General features: G+C 43.2%; 1 long non-coding RNA gene across 2 annotated transcripts in view; it reads left to right on the top strand.

The window, feature by feature from the left end:
* Positions 1-14,615, top strand: part of LOC141132370 (uncharacterized) — a 105,494-nt gene extending 90,879 nt beyond the window's left edge. Inside the window, exons 2-5 of one of the 2 annotated variants that reach the window (XR_012242894.1) lie at positions 8,375-8,418; positions 11,761-11,857; positions 12,378-12,511; positions 13,493-14,615. This is a non-coding gene — a long non-coding RNA (uncharacterized lncRNA). The remainder of the gene's footprint in view (positions 1-8,374; positions 8,419-11,760; positions 11,858-12,377; positions 12,512-13,492) is intronic. The other variant, XR_012242893.1, reaches the window with a different exon arrangement.
* Positions 14,616-15,505: the final 890 nt, after the last annotated feature.

The following is a 15,505-nucleotide window of genomic DNA, read 5'->3' as shown; positions in this document are numbered from 1 at the left end:
GCTTTAATTGGGGCATGCAGCCAATTCTTGCTCATACTACCATATTGTTTTTTTTTTGTTCCCGATAAATGAGGAGTACTCGGAATGGTCAGGGTTGGGTAGTGGGGTCCCCCAGGGTTCTGTGCTGGGACCAATCCTATTTATTTTGTTCATAAACGACCTGGAGGATGGGGTAAACAGTTCAATCTCTGTATTTAAAGGGAAGTGTAGGTGTGGCGCTGTTCTAAAAAAGGAAGTGATTTGTAAAACTAATGTGTTACACCCTCTGCAGTGCTTCGAAGCAAAATGTGATAGGTGAGAAAATTTCAAAAAATTGTAAGTGCCTATGTATATACACTCCTGACAAGGTGTGGTACCATAAACCAATGTGCAAGTTGTTATCCTTTAATGGCTAAACTCACCTCAAAGGAGCGAAGAGGGAATGTTATATAGATATAAGCATGAATGGTAAAGAAAACAGATGTATTATCCTTTAATATCCACGTCTGAATTTGCAGGAGAGGAAGTAAATATGCATAAAGAGTACACCAGTAGTGCCTTTCTTGTAATGATGCCGAATCTTCTATATAAAAAAACAGTGTTGGGGTAAAGCTAATGTTCAATGATTAATGTTAATAAGCAAATGAATGAATAAAATAAATCTGTCTGAATTGTGTTACACTCTTTGGCATCTGGTTGACGATATAAATCTGTCTGAATTGTGTTACACCCTCTGGCAGCCGGTAAACAATATAATTTCAGCAACCAGAAAGGGTAATCCAGCTTACCAAACTTACTCCTATAATTGATATTCAAAGTGGGTTAAGTGATTTAAATAAATTGTCCCAAAATTGTGTTACACCCCCTGGCTGTCTAATCAGTAAAAAGATGTGTGCAAACTAAGACCTATACTGTTTACCAATAATGTGATTAATTAGTAATACATTCTACACAATTAGTATAATTAACATTTGAAAATCTTAATAATAGTGCATATTTCAAAAAGTGCTTAGTGCTCAAAAAAGTGTCCAGGAGTGCCAAATAAGCTGTTTAGCAAAGTAAACAGTGAGTAAACTAATGCGCAAACCAACAATGACCAACAGGCTAAAACAGTGGCTGCTGACACTGTGCAGGGAAGGGGGTGAGCTGAGCTGATGTTCTAAGAAAAGTCAATTTGGAGAGCCTTCTCTTCTCTTTTACTACCTATCTACCTACATCTACTGAATGGGGGGAGTGTAATGGATACTATATGTCCCCAAAAGCTGTGACTACCACCGGAAGCTGCTGTGCCTGTGGAGATCTGTACCGCTTGTCGGCTAACGCTTGACTTGGCCCACTGGGGCCGCTGCTACAGGTGAGAGGCTGGGGGAAACAGGTGTCGCACCCCAGAGCCCGATTGGAAGCGCACATCCACTTTGGTCACTTCTTGCCACAACAATTGTCCACTGCACTTGCACTTTCCTGTATGATCAGAAGATTTGTCTTTGCAGCTGCTAGGAGTTACATTGCATGAAGTCGGGACCACATTTTTTTACCTATTAATTATTTGGACACTTAATACACTTATTTGTGATTCACGGATTTATATGAACTTTTTGCACACCTATGTAATTTAGTGAATTGCATTTCACCATTTATGAATTTATTTTGATTAGTATTTAATTCATTTTATTATGTTTGATATTTATGCACAATTGAATGTTATTTATATATATTTATCATTTTTATGTGTGAGTCACTTTCATCACTTTTTTATGTGAGTTACGGGCTCTTATGATTATTTGCACACTTCCATGCGTTTTGGTGGAGTCGCATTGCACTTTATATGAGTTTTTTGGATTGTATTATCAATATTTTTGCATTTTTTTATTTTTTATTTTTATTTTACTTCTCGTTTATTTTGATCCATACCTTGTGGGCGTAAGGAGTGCCGCATATGTTTTATTTTAACTGTTTAGCAAAGTGACATGTGCTCTAGAAAAATAGTCCAGTATTTACTGAAAAGCAGTATTGTAGTTCCCAAAAAAAAAAAAAAAATTCTTGTTCAGGTGCCAGCTAGTGATGGTGCTCCTTATTCATGCTCCTAATGTGCATGCACTCACCAAATGGCCTCACCCCCACAGGGGTACTGCGCAGCCACAGTATCTGCCACTGTGTAGCAATCTCTGGCGGTCCTGGTCTGTGCTTTAAATGTTGTTAGCAGCGTTTTGTGTGTTCATCATGTAGGAGAGAAGGGATGCCCATAGCGTAAAACCGTTTTTTAAAACCTTTGTTTATTAGTTTCAAAAGTTGTACTCACATTTTATGTATATTGTACAAGCATGAAAATATGGGTGGATGGATGCCGTCAGAAGACTGTGTTCGTCTAACCAAAAGTGAAGTAAGATGTTCGTAACTCCCCTACGCGTTTCGTCATTGGCTGTCAACAGGACAAGGTTTAATGTAGAAAAATGTAAAATCTGTATTTTGGTGGCAAAAATATGAATGCAATCTATACACTGGGGGGAGAACCTCTGGGGGAATCTAGGATGGAAAAGGACGTGGGGGTCCAGTCCTAGTAGATGATAGGCTCAGCAATGGCATGCAATGTCAAGTTGCTGCTAACAAAGCAAACAGAATATTTAATGCATTAAAAGGTGATAAACTCCAGAGGTAAAACGATAATTCTCCCGCTCTACAAGACTCCGGCCGCACCTAGAGTATGCTGTCCAGTTCTGGGCACCAGTCCTCAGGAAGGGTGTACTGGCAATGGAGTGAGTACAAAGAAGGGTAACAAAGCTAATAAAGGTTCTGGAGGATATTAGTTATGAGGAAAGGTTGAGAGCACTGAACTTTTTCTCTCTGGAGAAGAGACGCTTGAGAGGAGATATGATTTCAATTTATAAATATCATACTGGTGACCCCACAATAGGGATAAAACTTTTTTGCGGAAGGGAGTTTAACAAGACACATGGCCACTCATTAAAATTAGAAGAAAAGAGGTTTAACCTTAAACTACCTAGAGGCTTCTTTACTGTAAGAGCGGCAAGGATGTGGAATTCCCTTTTCACAGGCGGTGGTCTCAGCAGGGAGCATCAATAGTTTCAAAAAACTATTAGATAAGCACCTGAACGACTGTAACATACAGGGATATCCAATGTAATACTGACATATAATCACACACATAGGTTTGACTTGATGGACTTGTGTCTTTTTTCAACCTCACCTACTATGAGAACAATAATTCTAGCATTAGTAAAACCAAAATAGATAAATAAACCAAAAAATACAAAATTACTGCGCTTCCCAATTTAAGTCACTTATGATTTTCAAGATCACTATCTAGGTTAGAATACATATTGTGTTTTTTCAATTTGTTACACTCTGTGAGATTATTTCAATGATTTTTCTAAATTTCTAAATTGTGATTCTCCACAATCTTAAATCTATCAATTTATTTTTTAGTGCGGTTCTGTTGATTATTTTAATTCTAGCATTAGACCTCCTCTGTAACTCTAAACATGTAATCTGTAAAAATTTTTAAAGCGTCTCCTATGTAGATTTTCTTAAATACTGAAGTTTGGCACCATTCCACAAGTGTGCGCAATTTTAAAGTGTGACATGTTGGGTATCCAATTACTCAGTGTAACATCATCTTTCACATTATACAAAAAAAATTCCCTCTCAAATACCCTGTGACATAAAAAGTTGCAACGACCACCATTTTATTCCCTAGGGTGTGTGCTAAAACAATATATATAATGTTTGGGGGTTCTGAGTAATTTTCTAGCAAAAAAATAATGATTTTTACATGTAGGAGAGAAGTTTCAGAACTGGCCTGAGTGGCAAGGGGTTAATTACCATAAGTAATATACAAATAATTATTATATATTGTTTTTAAGGTAATTTTGTTATATTTTCAAAATCTGTACTCAAGTAGGTGGCTTAACGGACAAATTACTGAAGTTTGAAGTTATAACTTCCAACCAGTAATTTCACAGTAAATAGATAAATAATAAATTGTTATAACATATAGCATATAAATATATGATTTAGCTTGAATATAACAGTACCTTTTCAACAGCAGCAGATTCTCATTCTCCCTCTTAACTGTGTGAGAAAAACATGGGATTGTGGGTAAATCTTATACCCATAAACCCATGTTTTTTCCTTGTAGTTAAGAGGGCTGGGCTGGAAGGGAGCATTTGTCTTTTAGACACATGCCCCTTCTATGACACTGCAAAAGAGAGGCGTGCCTCCACTGCAGCATTTTAATTGGACAGCTGGGACCAATGGTACTTTACCATTGGTCCAAGACTCCAAGCTGTTTATTGAGCTCAGTGCCTTTGACAAGAAGTGAGGAGAGGCACTGTGAGCTCAACCTCTAAGTCTGCTGCAAACAGAGTGTGCCAGCTTGTATTTAAAGTGGCCGCTCTGTATTCTAGACAGGCTGCACAAGGAGCCTCATATCTCTGGGACCATAGGTTGTAGGACTTAGGCTACATACTCCCCAAATTTGACCCCAGGTCGCCGAGCTACGACCCTCGAAGTTCAATTTTTTTTTTTTAATGTTCATGGTGCCTCCCCTGACTTCACACCACTGAGAGCAATGTCTGCAGAGGGGTGAGAGCAATGTCTGCAGGGGGGTGAGAGGCCATTTCTGGTGCTGTGTGTCTGCAGCTAGCTTCAAGCGGCGTTCCACCCACTTTTGAGAGGTGGTCCTAAACGAAAGACCACCTCTCCACCCCTCATTTTTGGATATTAAAAATTATTTTTTTTCTTCTAACGTACCTTTTTATGAAGTACATATTGTACTTCCAATCCATTCGGTCCGCGCAGGACGTCATATACTTTTTGTGCGGCAAGCCCCCCCGCTGTCTTCTGGGACCTATGTGTGTCCCAGAAGACAGCTGGCCATTCACAAAGCGCCGTGCGACTCGCCCATGCGCAGTAGGAAATGGGTGGTGAAGCCGCAAGGCTCCACTGCCGGTTTCCCTTAGTTAGAATGGCGGCGTCTGCACCCGATCCGATGGACGGATCAGCCTGGGGGGTCCGACCTCGCGTGCTCCCTGGACAGGTAAGTGTTGTTATTAAAAGTCAGCAGCTACAGTTCCAAAAAAAAAATTGTGGATGGAACACCGCTTTTAGTTTCTCAGTGCATGCCAATGGTCTCTGCAGTGCTGGAGTAATAAATTAGGGCTTGTTCACACCATATACTTTCAACCCATCTGCACTCCTCTCCTACATAATACCATCCACACCCATACACTCCATTCGACTCTTCTGCATATACCACCCACCGCCATACATTCTGTGCCCCTCTCCTGCACATACCACCCACCGCCATACACACTGCAATACACTCCATGCCACTCCTGCACATACCACCGACCGTCATACACTCCGTGCCCCTCTCCTGCACCAACAGCCCCTCTCCTGCACCAACAGCCATGCACTCTGTGCCCTTCTCCTGCACATACCACCCACCGCCATGCACTCCATGCCCCTCTCCTGCACATACCATCCACCGCCATACACTCCATGCCCCTCTTTTGCACATACCACCCACCGCCATAGACTCTGTGCCCCTCTCCTGCACATACCATCCACCGCCATACACTCAGTTCCCCTCTCCTGCACATACCATCCACCACCATACACTCAGTTCCCCTCTCCTGCACATACCACCCACCACCATACACTCCGTGCCCCTCTCCTGCACATACCACCCACCGCCATACACTCCGTGCCCTCTTCTGCACATACCACCCACCACCTTACACTCCGTGCCCCTCTCCTGCACATACCACCCACCGCCATAGACTCCGTGCCCCTCTCCTGCACATACCACCCACCGCCATACACTCCAAGCCCTTCTCCTTCACATACCACCGACCGCCATACACTCCACACTCCTCTCCCTGTGCACACCACCCACCGCCATACACTCCGTGCCCCTTTCCTGCACATACCACCCACTACCATTCACTCCGTGCCCCTCTCCTGCACATACCACCCACTGCTATACACTCCGCACTCCTCTCTCTGCACACACCACCCACTGCCATACACTCTGTGCCCCTCTCCTGCACCCATTACCCACCGCGATACACTATGTGCCCCTCTTCTGCACATACCAGGCAACATCTCTCCGCTCAGGGAGGAGTAAGACCCGAGCCATCGTCGATGTTCCCTGACTCGGTTCTCAGTGAAGAGGCAGCGGGGGACAGCTGCAGCATCGATCTGATGCTGCATCCACCTAGGTAAGTATGAATATAAAAAAAAAAAAACCCATACTTCTCTTTTAACTTTATTTTTCCAAGAGTAAACCTTCCTATAGCTTTATAGTAAAACTAAAGTCTCGTTTTTTTTCCTTTGAAAATAACAAATATGTTACACTTACCTGCTCTGTGTAGTGGATTTGCACAGAGCAGCCTGGATCCTCTGCTTCTCGGGTCCCTCGCCAGAGCTCCTGGCCCCTCCCTCCTGCTGAGTGCCCCCACAACAAGCAGCTTGCTATGGGGGCGTTCAACCTGAGCTGCAGCTCCATGTGTCCATTCAGACACGGAGCCAAGGTTCTGCCCCACCCCCTCTCTCTCCTAATTGGCTAACTGACTTTGACAGCAGTGGGAGCCAATGGTGCCACTGCCAGGAGAGAGAGTCCCAGTCGGCCGGGGCACTCGTGCATATCGCTGGACCGAGATGGTGCTCATGTAAGTATTAGAGGGGGTGAGGGGAGCTGCTACACACAGAAGGCTTTTTATCTTAATGCATAGAATTTATTAAGATAAAAACCTTCTGACTTTACAACCACTTTAAGATCTGTTGTCGCTTATTACTGCTAGATTAAAGAAAAATGTTGTCACAGCCAAAACTACCTAAAAAAGATCTTTTTGAAGTTGAAATAAATCAGATTGGGGTGCTGCTGCTGTATTTAAGTCAAGATAAATGTAAAAGTTAAAATAAACAATTTCTCATGTGATGGCAGAATATGGTATCACTGAAACTGTCCATAAACATCCTACTATTGTGTAGCACCACATACAGTATTAAGAACAGTATAAATACAGTATAAAGTAGAGATCGATCTGAACAACATGAAAAAATTCAAAGATCACTGGGGTTCTTTTTTGGGAAACTTAACCACTTCAGCCCTGGAAGGTTTAAGCCTCTTAATGACCAAGCCATTTTTTGAGATACAGCACTGCATTATTTTAACTGACAATTGTGCGGTCATGCGACACTGTACCCAAATAAAATGTTTTTTTTCCCCACAAATAGAGCTTTCTTTTGGAGGTATTTGATCATTTTTTATTTTTTGCACTATAAAGACTGAAAAAAAAAAAAAAAAAAGACTGACAATTAAAAAAAAAAAATGTAAAAAATCGAATTTCTTCATCAATTTAGGCCAATATGTATTCTGCTACATATTTTTGGTAAAAAACCCAAATAAGTGTATATTGATTGGTTTGCACAAAAGTTATCACATCTACAAACTATGGGATATTTTTATGGCATTTTTAATTTTTTTATTTTTTCTACTAGAAATGGCATCGATTTTCAGTGGGACTGCGACATTGCAGCAGACAAATCGGACACCTAACTGACACTTATGACACTTTTTTGGGAACAAGTGACATTATTACAGAGATCAGTGCTAAAAATATGCACTGTTATTTTACTAATGACACTGTCAGGGAAGGGGTTACCATCAGGGGCGATCATAGGGTTAAGTGAGTCCCAACGAGTTACGCTATGGAAGCCTTTATGTTCTTTCATGGGGAATGAGCGCACATCTGCTGTACAGAGAATACTCCGAATAGAGAGTCTGGGGACATCTAGCCATTCAAGTTCAAAGACCCAGGGCTGGGGATAAGAGCCACAGGCACTCACAATCTCCTTAAACAAGAGATCTAACAAGCTGGTAAGGAGCAGTAATAGTACAGGTGGAGGAACTTTCCTGTCGCACTCTATCACATCTTCTTTGGTGTTGTGGTCGCATGTCCTTACTATTTAGAGGGCTGAAATATCACCACTTGGAAGATCACTATGAACTGTACATTCTGTGGGGCTTCTATCTAACAGCCCATCGGAGTGGAATTAACCTTGTTTGAGAATTTTTTTTAATTTATTTAGTTTTTTTCTTTTTTATTTAATCATTTTCTGCACATTCCACTTGTGATTGCATTTAAATATTTATGTAATAGTGTGATATATGGAGTCTTCATATCTCCATTCGTTTAGAAGAACACTTTTCAAGTCACATTTTTTGATTACCAAAATTATACAGTGCAGTTTTTTTTCTTATGTTATATTTAGTGTGTGTGTGTCTCACATTATAGTTGCGACTTGTTTTCATCATATATGATTTATTTGGATAGCGCAGTAAAATTACCTTTTTCTAACTTACACATAGGAGGGGCCAGGGAGCTGAACAAGGGTTTTCCAGAGCTCTCCAAGGTAAGCTGGGTTCCACAAGCCCCCCCCCCCCCCCAACCAAAGTGACTCCCGTCACACATCTCCCCTTTCGGCAGAAGACTAACACAGGAGGAGACCCCAAATGTGTTGACCTTATAGTTAGTCTGTAGTTCCAGTCCCCCAATGCTGCTGAGGAGAAGTGCAGACTGGTTCTTCCCCCTGGATTCCTTTCAGCCACTGGAGAGAAGACAGGGTGGCTGGGCTCACTTTATCAGTATGTTGGGGATCTGGGCCAACTGCCCAGCATCCCTGTGGTATACAGGTGGAGACTGAAGTCCCATCCACTTTTGGTAGAGACAAATTCCCCAGTGCTTGCAAAGCAAGGCTGACATTCTACTGTCCCAATGCCAGACCTTTTTTTGGGGTTGTGTCAGTGGAGACCGAAGTCCCATCGACTACCACAGGAATTTCATCTTCTGTTAGTTGGGGGCAGAGGCTAGCAGCACTTTGCCCTCCCTGTTGCAAGCTCTTCTGCTGGGTTACTGTCAGTGGTCATCCAGTCCCATCCACTGATATCAGCTCAAGCTGCAGTTGTAACGTCCCGATTGCATTCTCTCAACAACACCATGCTCTGAAGCCAGCTCTTCTGCTGAAGGCTCACCAGGTTGTTCCTCCTCAGCAGAAAAGTCTATTAAACCCCCAGTCTCTGGAACTGGTGTCTGGGGATAGAGGTTCACCATGTCCTGTCCGTAGAATGAAGAAGATGTTACTGGTGCTGGGGAGAGGCTAGCAGAGCTCTGCCCTGTTGTCAGCACTTCAGGTTTGGGGACGGCAATCTCCGGAGTTTCCGCTGCTAATTCTGGGGCATGCTGCTAAACGTGTTCTAGCAGTTCCCTGTATGCCCTTTCCAGGTGCTGTTCTTTCCTTAGCAAGTATTCCAGATCAGTTTTAAGCTCTGAGACCCCTGCATGACTGAGCATAGCCTCTCTATATTCTCGCAGGTCCTCAAGGGTAAGTTCCCCTTCATAGCCAAACACAAAACCATCTGTAAGGCTCTCCCACAGCAATCCAGGGCCTCTAAAAATCATATCCCCCGGAGAGCATTCTGTTGTCTCCCCTAAATATTCCTGCTCTGCGTGCCATTGCATATCGATTGTCCAGCTCTATCTCCTGCTGGACCAGCCTGTCCAACTCAGACACCCATTGCACCTGAGGCCGCTCTCCCAGGAATGGCATCCATAACTCCCGTTGGTCACTGGCTCATTGCTCTGAGATTGGAGAGCACTTGCCCTGGTGTCTACCAGGGACCTGGAGGGCTCCAATACAGACCTGCACCCAAATCTGCTGCCTGATCTACTCAAGAGGAGTACATCTGCCGTATAAGCTTCCTTTGTCCGGTATCAGCACTATCCAAGGTCCCCTAGCCCACTCAGTCACTTGTCGAGACATCGGTGTAGGGCGAAGAGAAGCATAAGACTGTTTGTTTATTAAAACATAGGTACAAAGAGATATACACTCAGGGGACAACCCCCCCCCCTTCTTTACATAATGACACAGGGCGGAATAAGCTACATTCAGTAACAAGAGAGACACAAACAGGAGGGGCTGCTGGAGAAATTTCCCTTTCCCCTATTCACAGCTAATCCACATACACATATACATCTGTAGCACCCTCTACCTTAGGTAGATGCTAGACTTAGTTTTTTTGGTCAGTGCAGGTAAATTTAGGCAAGCCTATCTAGGCCTGTTTGTTTTAATCTGTAGGGCTGGGAGTGGTTTAGAGTAGGCTGGTGACTCACAGGCAGTGTCACTTCTTGGTTACCTCCCTCTGGCTCTCAGAAGATTCTGGAAGCAGAGGAGGGTAGAAGAGATGGAGCTGTCTGGGGTGTGGTAAGGAGCCCTGACCAATCCCTAACTAGGATTGGCAGGGGGCAGGACTCCTTAAATACCTTGGGTCAGCCTAGCTAGGGAGGAGTTGTTTGGGTGAAAAAACTGAATGATGGAGTGTTAGGCAGTCGGGGCCTTGAAGGGAGCCCCTCTGTCTGAGGGGGTGACCTTGGGCCTGGACTCAGAGCTGTGAGGGAATCCCACATAACCCAGGGGGTGTCCTGAACAGGAGCAGGAGAGGACAGCAGTGAACCCTGCCAGGCAAAACTTCAGGAAGGATTCACCTGTTGGTTTGGTGAGTAATAGCCACAGTCAGGAGATCTGGGAGAGGCATGCCAGGAGTGGATGTAGAGCCAGAGGGAGAGACTGTGATGTTACTGGCATTGAAGTCAGGCTGCTGCAGCCAGGAGGGCTGGCAGAGTTCACACAGGACTGACTGGGACCAGAAGTCCACCTAGATATAGCTAGCACAAAAGGACATTTTCTATTGCTATTTGTTGCTACACCAAAGGAGTCCACAGTCCCCTGCCAGCAAATGTCGTATCTACAAAGTTAAGCCTAATTCAGAGTTGGCCCTGGCCATGTGCTAGCTGCGATAGGAACCAAGTATTGCACAGAAGAAGAAGTAACAGTTCATCAAGAAGCGTTGTTCTGGAGGAGTCTGGGGCTTTAGAGAATGTGAATAGAGGTTCCAATCTACATTTCATCCCTTAAATACTATTGATCTGGGCATCCCATATTTCCTTTGCCCCATCCAAGTTTAACCCCTCAATAAAATAACAAAAACAAAACCGATGGACTGTTCATTGTCTGGAGAGTAACTGGAAGTAAATGTGGGGCTGAGCAGGGTGACAGGTGGAACTACTACACTCAGCAGGCCCCACGGGGGTACCTTTACACATCCCATAATACTTTGCTCCCTAGGCAGACAGAAACAAGAGAACAATGGCATACAGCCACACCTCAAATGATCTAGAAAAAAGTATACAACAGACCAAGCTCATACAATATTCCAACAGTCGGAAAGTTGGAATTCATTTATCTTCATACATTTCTTGAGGGATATTGTTCAGAAATATTAATGTCCCAAGAGAAAGAACCCCTTCATTCTTTCAGCACAAACCACACACATAGGACCCTGGATAACAGGGGTAAAAGGAAAAGCAGAGACCGGTGTGAAGGGTGAGAAAGAGTTAACAAGACTGAGACATTGAAAATGGCTGACAGAGGAATATCTTTATTTTAGGATCCTGTTTGTCCCAATGGTCACAGGTTAAGTGGGTTCTGGTAAGAACTGGTTTCGAAATGATGTTTTTCGTCAGCATTATGTCTGAAATGTTATGTCTCATGTAAAGAAATTTGCCTTTCCTCCCTCCCTCCTCTTTAAGTTGTGCAATATTCTTTTTCCATGTTTTGTATAAAGGTACAACCCTTATCATTAAAACCAAGCGTTTATTGAACCTTCTATTTTCTCTTATTTGCATTGGATGCTTCCAGAGCTCTGAAAGGATTTCTCCCTGATTGTCCAGAAACTGAGCAGAATTAACCCCTTACAGTAACTGGTGGCTGCAGTGGGATACGGTGTTCATCTGAGGTATGTAGAATGTGTCTGATTTGTTGACGCTGTTCTTCTTGCCTTGGCTCTGACAATACTGCATCCTTGTATAGTGCAAAATTGCAAACTGCCGTGCTTTTGGCAAGTACAATAAAGCAATAGTCTTTGGGAAACTGATTTGAAAACAGTAAAATAGAGGCTCTTAAGGAAAGAGCCAAACGGACAATCAGTGGAATTCTACCAACCTTTTTGCCTTTTCTTTCTATCACTGTATAGAGTTTAAGAATATTGTTTAGAGCTTATATTATTGTTGTACATTGCAAAAGGGTCTTGTAAGGTAAGACAACGACCCTTGGTAAGTTTGTATAAGTTGTTTGTAACTAAATTAAGAATGGGTAAGGGAGGAAGTAAAGAATACCCCCCAACTAATCCCGGAGAGACATGTGTAAGGCTGACCGCAGGTCAGCTTGTGTTTGTAGGAAGAGTCAGGATGCAACAAGTTTTCCCTCTGTTCCTCCTCCCCTGTCAACGATTGCTCATGTGTGGGAGTCGTTTCCAGGTGACGTTTCTGACATCACTTCCAGTTTTGGATCTTCAGGGAGATCGTGCGGTCACTTCTCCCCACTCTCCTCTCTCGTATATGGCAGTGGCGTCCTTACTATCTGAACAGAGGCTTTGTGCATTATGGAGCAGGTAAGGGGGGATTTTTTTTCCCTCTGGTCCTTGGGGGCACACTTCTCTCAGCACGTGTACTACTGCTTCATATACTGGTACACTACTAATGCATTACTACCACATGTACTACTGCTGCAAATACTGCTTCACTTCTAATGCTATTACTACCATGTGTACTACTGCTAGTCTTTTTTTCTGGAGTAGTCCCAGTTCTAGTACAAGGCATGCCGGCCTGTCTGAGGGTTTTGGCCTCTTGTGCCATGGCTGTAGAAATGGCTATATCATTTAGATTAGGTCACCCTACAGAAGTACACACACACAGTACTGATGACATTTCAAAGAGCAATGCACTGGCTGATGACGCTGCTGAACAAGCTGCTCTGACGGTCCCAGCTTTTATCCAAATGATCCCCTCTACACCCCCAACTTTGCCCTGGGAACAGTTTTTGCAGGACCTACAGGCTATGGCTTCACCAGAAGATCTGACCTATTGGCATATACAGGGCCTGACAATGAGTCCTGAGACTGGAGTGGAAACCAGGCATACCAAAAGGAAGTTCTTTTCTTTATTCATCTCACAGTACCATGGCATAGGACATAAAGGATGGAAAGCTACAGCTGAAATGTTAACACAAGACTTTGCAAATAGAGTAGAAATTCCATATTCCATATCACCCACAGAGTTCAGGTATAGTGAAAAGAATGAACCGAACAATTAAAGATAAAATAAGGAAGGCTACGGGTGGCACATTTGCCAAATGGAAAACTGTGCTGCCTGCGGCCTTAGCAGAAATAAGAATAACCCCTTCCAAGACCAATCACTTGTCCTCTTTTGAGATCCTGATGGGTCGACCTTTTCCCATGACCTGGATTAAGAAACCCTTGGTAATAGAGCAGGGAGATCTGAGTTTGATACAGGAAGAATATTGTAGAAACTTGATTATGAAGCTGAATGGCATCTACGGTAAAGTATTCTCTTCTTTTCCATTACGCTCACAGGAACCAACACACGAGTTCCAAAGCGGAGATGTGGTCGTAATTCGCCAGCTGAACCGGACCAAGAAGCAAGATTACCCTTTTGGCCCGCCCACTAGTGTAGTCACAGTGACCAGAACCGCTGTCCTTACTGAACAATCCGGAGCCTGGATCCAGGACGAGAGGATAAAGAAAGTACCACAAAGGACCCAGAAGCAAGACACAGATAAAGAAGATCAAGCAAGTGATGCAAATCCTCGAAGTGCGAGGGAAAGAGGTGATAAAAGACTCTGAAAAAGATGACCTCACTTCTCTCACCACAGACTTTTGGGAAAGTCTTGTGCCTACTCTTTATACTGACACTGACAGTCTTTCTGTCCATATGGATCATCACTAACTGTATCTATCGCCCTGAGGACTTGGGCGCCCTAAAGGCCATATGCAGCCCCTTTCTAATGGAACAGTAACTAGACAAACGAGGGAATCCAATGCAGAGGCCCAAAGGACTTATACCCCCCTACTGATAAAATGTTGTTACTTCAGTATAAGTATTCTTATGCTCAGAAGTCGGGTTATGACAAATGTTGGGTGTGTAATAAATTGTATCCAAGCACACTCCAAATTCCTCTCTTAGCTTCCCATGTAAATATAACTCAGTTTTTAAATGGTACTCCTCCTGTGACTATAACCAATATATAAGCCATTTATGCAAATAACACAATTTTTTTTTATTTCCACTTTCTCTTGGTTCCGACAGGCAGGAATGTTAATTTTAATGTGCCTGGTTTTTTATCCTTGTTTTATATATATATATATATAGTTCAAGCTTATTCAATGTATCTGTAATTATACAACGCAACAAAATGACCCCACACCCAGAGAACATTAGGTGACCATGGTGAAATCACTTTGTGATCTAAGAGGAGATTGAAGGGTGAGAAAGTTAAGAAGACTGAGACATTGAAAATAGCTGACAGAGGAAGATCTTTATTTTATGGTCTTGTTTGTCCCAATGGTCACAGGTTATGTGGGTTCTGGTAACAACTGGCTTTGAAATTATGTTTTCAGAGAGAATCAGTCGTCAGCATTATGTCTGATATTCTTTGTCCATATTTTATATAAAGGTACAACCCTTACCATTAAAACCAAGCATTCATTGAACCTGCTATTTTGTCTTGTGTGCATTGGATGATTTCAGAGCTCTGAAAGAATTTCTCCTCGATTGTCCAGAAACAAAATTAACCCCTTACACGGTGTGGTTGTATGGTGAGTCTGGTTAATGCAGACCCGACCGGGGTTCTTGGTCACACTGTGCCCCTAATAGACACAGGGTAACTTACACATAGGAGGGGCTAGGGGAGCTGGACAAGGGGTTTCCATGGCTCTCCACGGTAAGCTGGGTTCCATAAGCCCCCCCCCCCCCGCCCAAAGTGTTTCCCATCACATAATATAATAAAAACATCTGCAAAGTGCATCATTGAGCTTTCTGTGGGTCTCTGAATGAGCTGTCTGTTTGCGGCTGGTAGATCTAAATAAAGTGTAGCTAGCCCTTTACCTGCAGAGCACTAACCTGAGAGAGGGATTTTGGGATATGTAGTTTCTTCACAGGAAAATGTCAAGTGTGAAGTGCTCATACTACAGAGGTCATGCATGAACCTGTGCAGTGCCGTGCCACATGTAGGAACACATACAGAAACTTCTAACACCGGAATGTGACAATTTACTCTACTATAAACTGTGCCTACAGGCCAACAAATGACACTGTGAAACTACATGATCACTGCATATCATATGCATCAGAAAATCACAAGGTGCATGTAGGAAGGTTTATAATACCTTTAGCACACCTTAGAGAAGGGGTAGGTAACCTTAGAGAGATGGAGATCTACTTGAACAACAATAATGAAGTCAAAGATCACCAGGCACAGTGTCCTGTTGTTGGGGTCGGTTCACACCAGAACGTGATGCCAGAAAGGCATGTTTCATGTATGTATCCTGCACTGTGTTCAAAATGCACTGCCTTTGTGATCTACTGCG

The sequence above is a fragment of the Aquarana catesbeiana genome, linkage group LG03, assembly GCF_042186555.1.
Source record: "Aquarana catesbeiana isolate 2022-GZ linkage group LG03, ASM4218655v1, whole genome shotgun sequence".
Lineage (NCBI taxonomy): Eukaryota > Metazoa > Chordata > Amphibia > Anura > Ranidae > Aquarana > Aquarana catesbeiana.
Note: the sequence above shows the minus strand (reverse complement) of the source record. Positions and strands in the feature narration are given on the sequence as shown.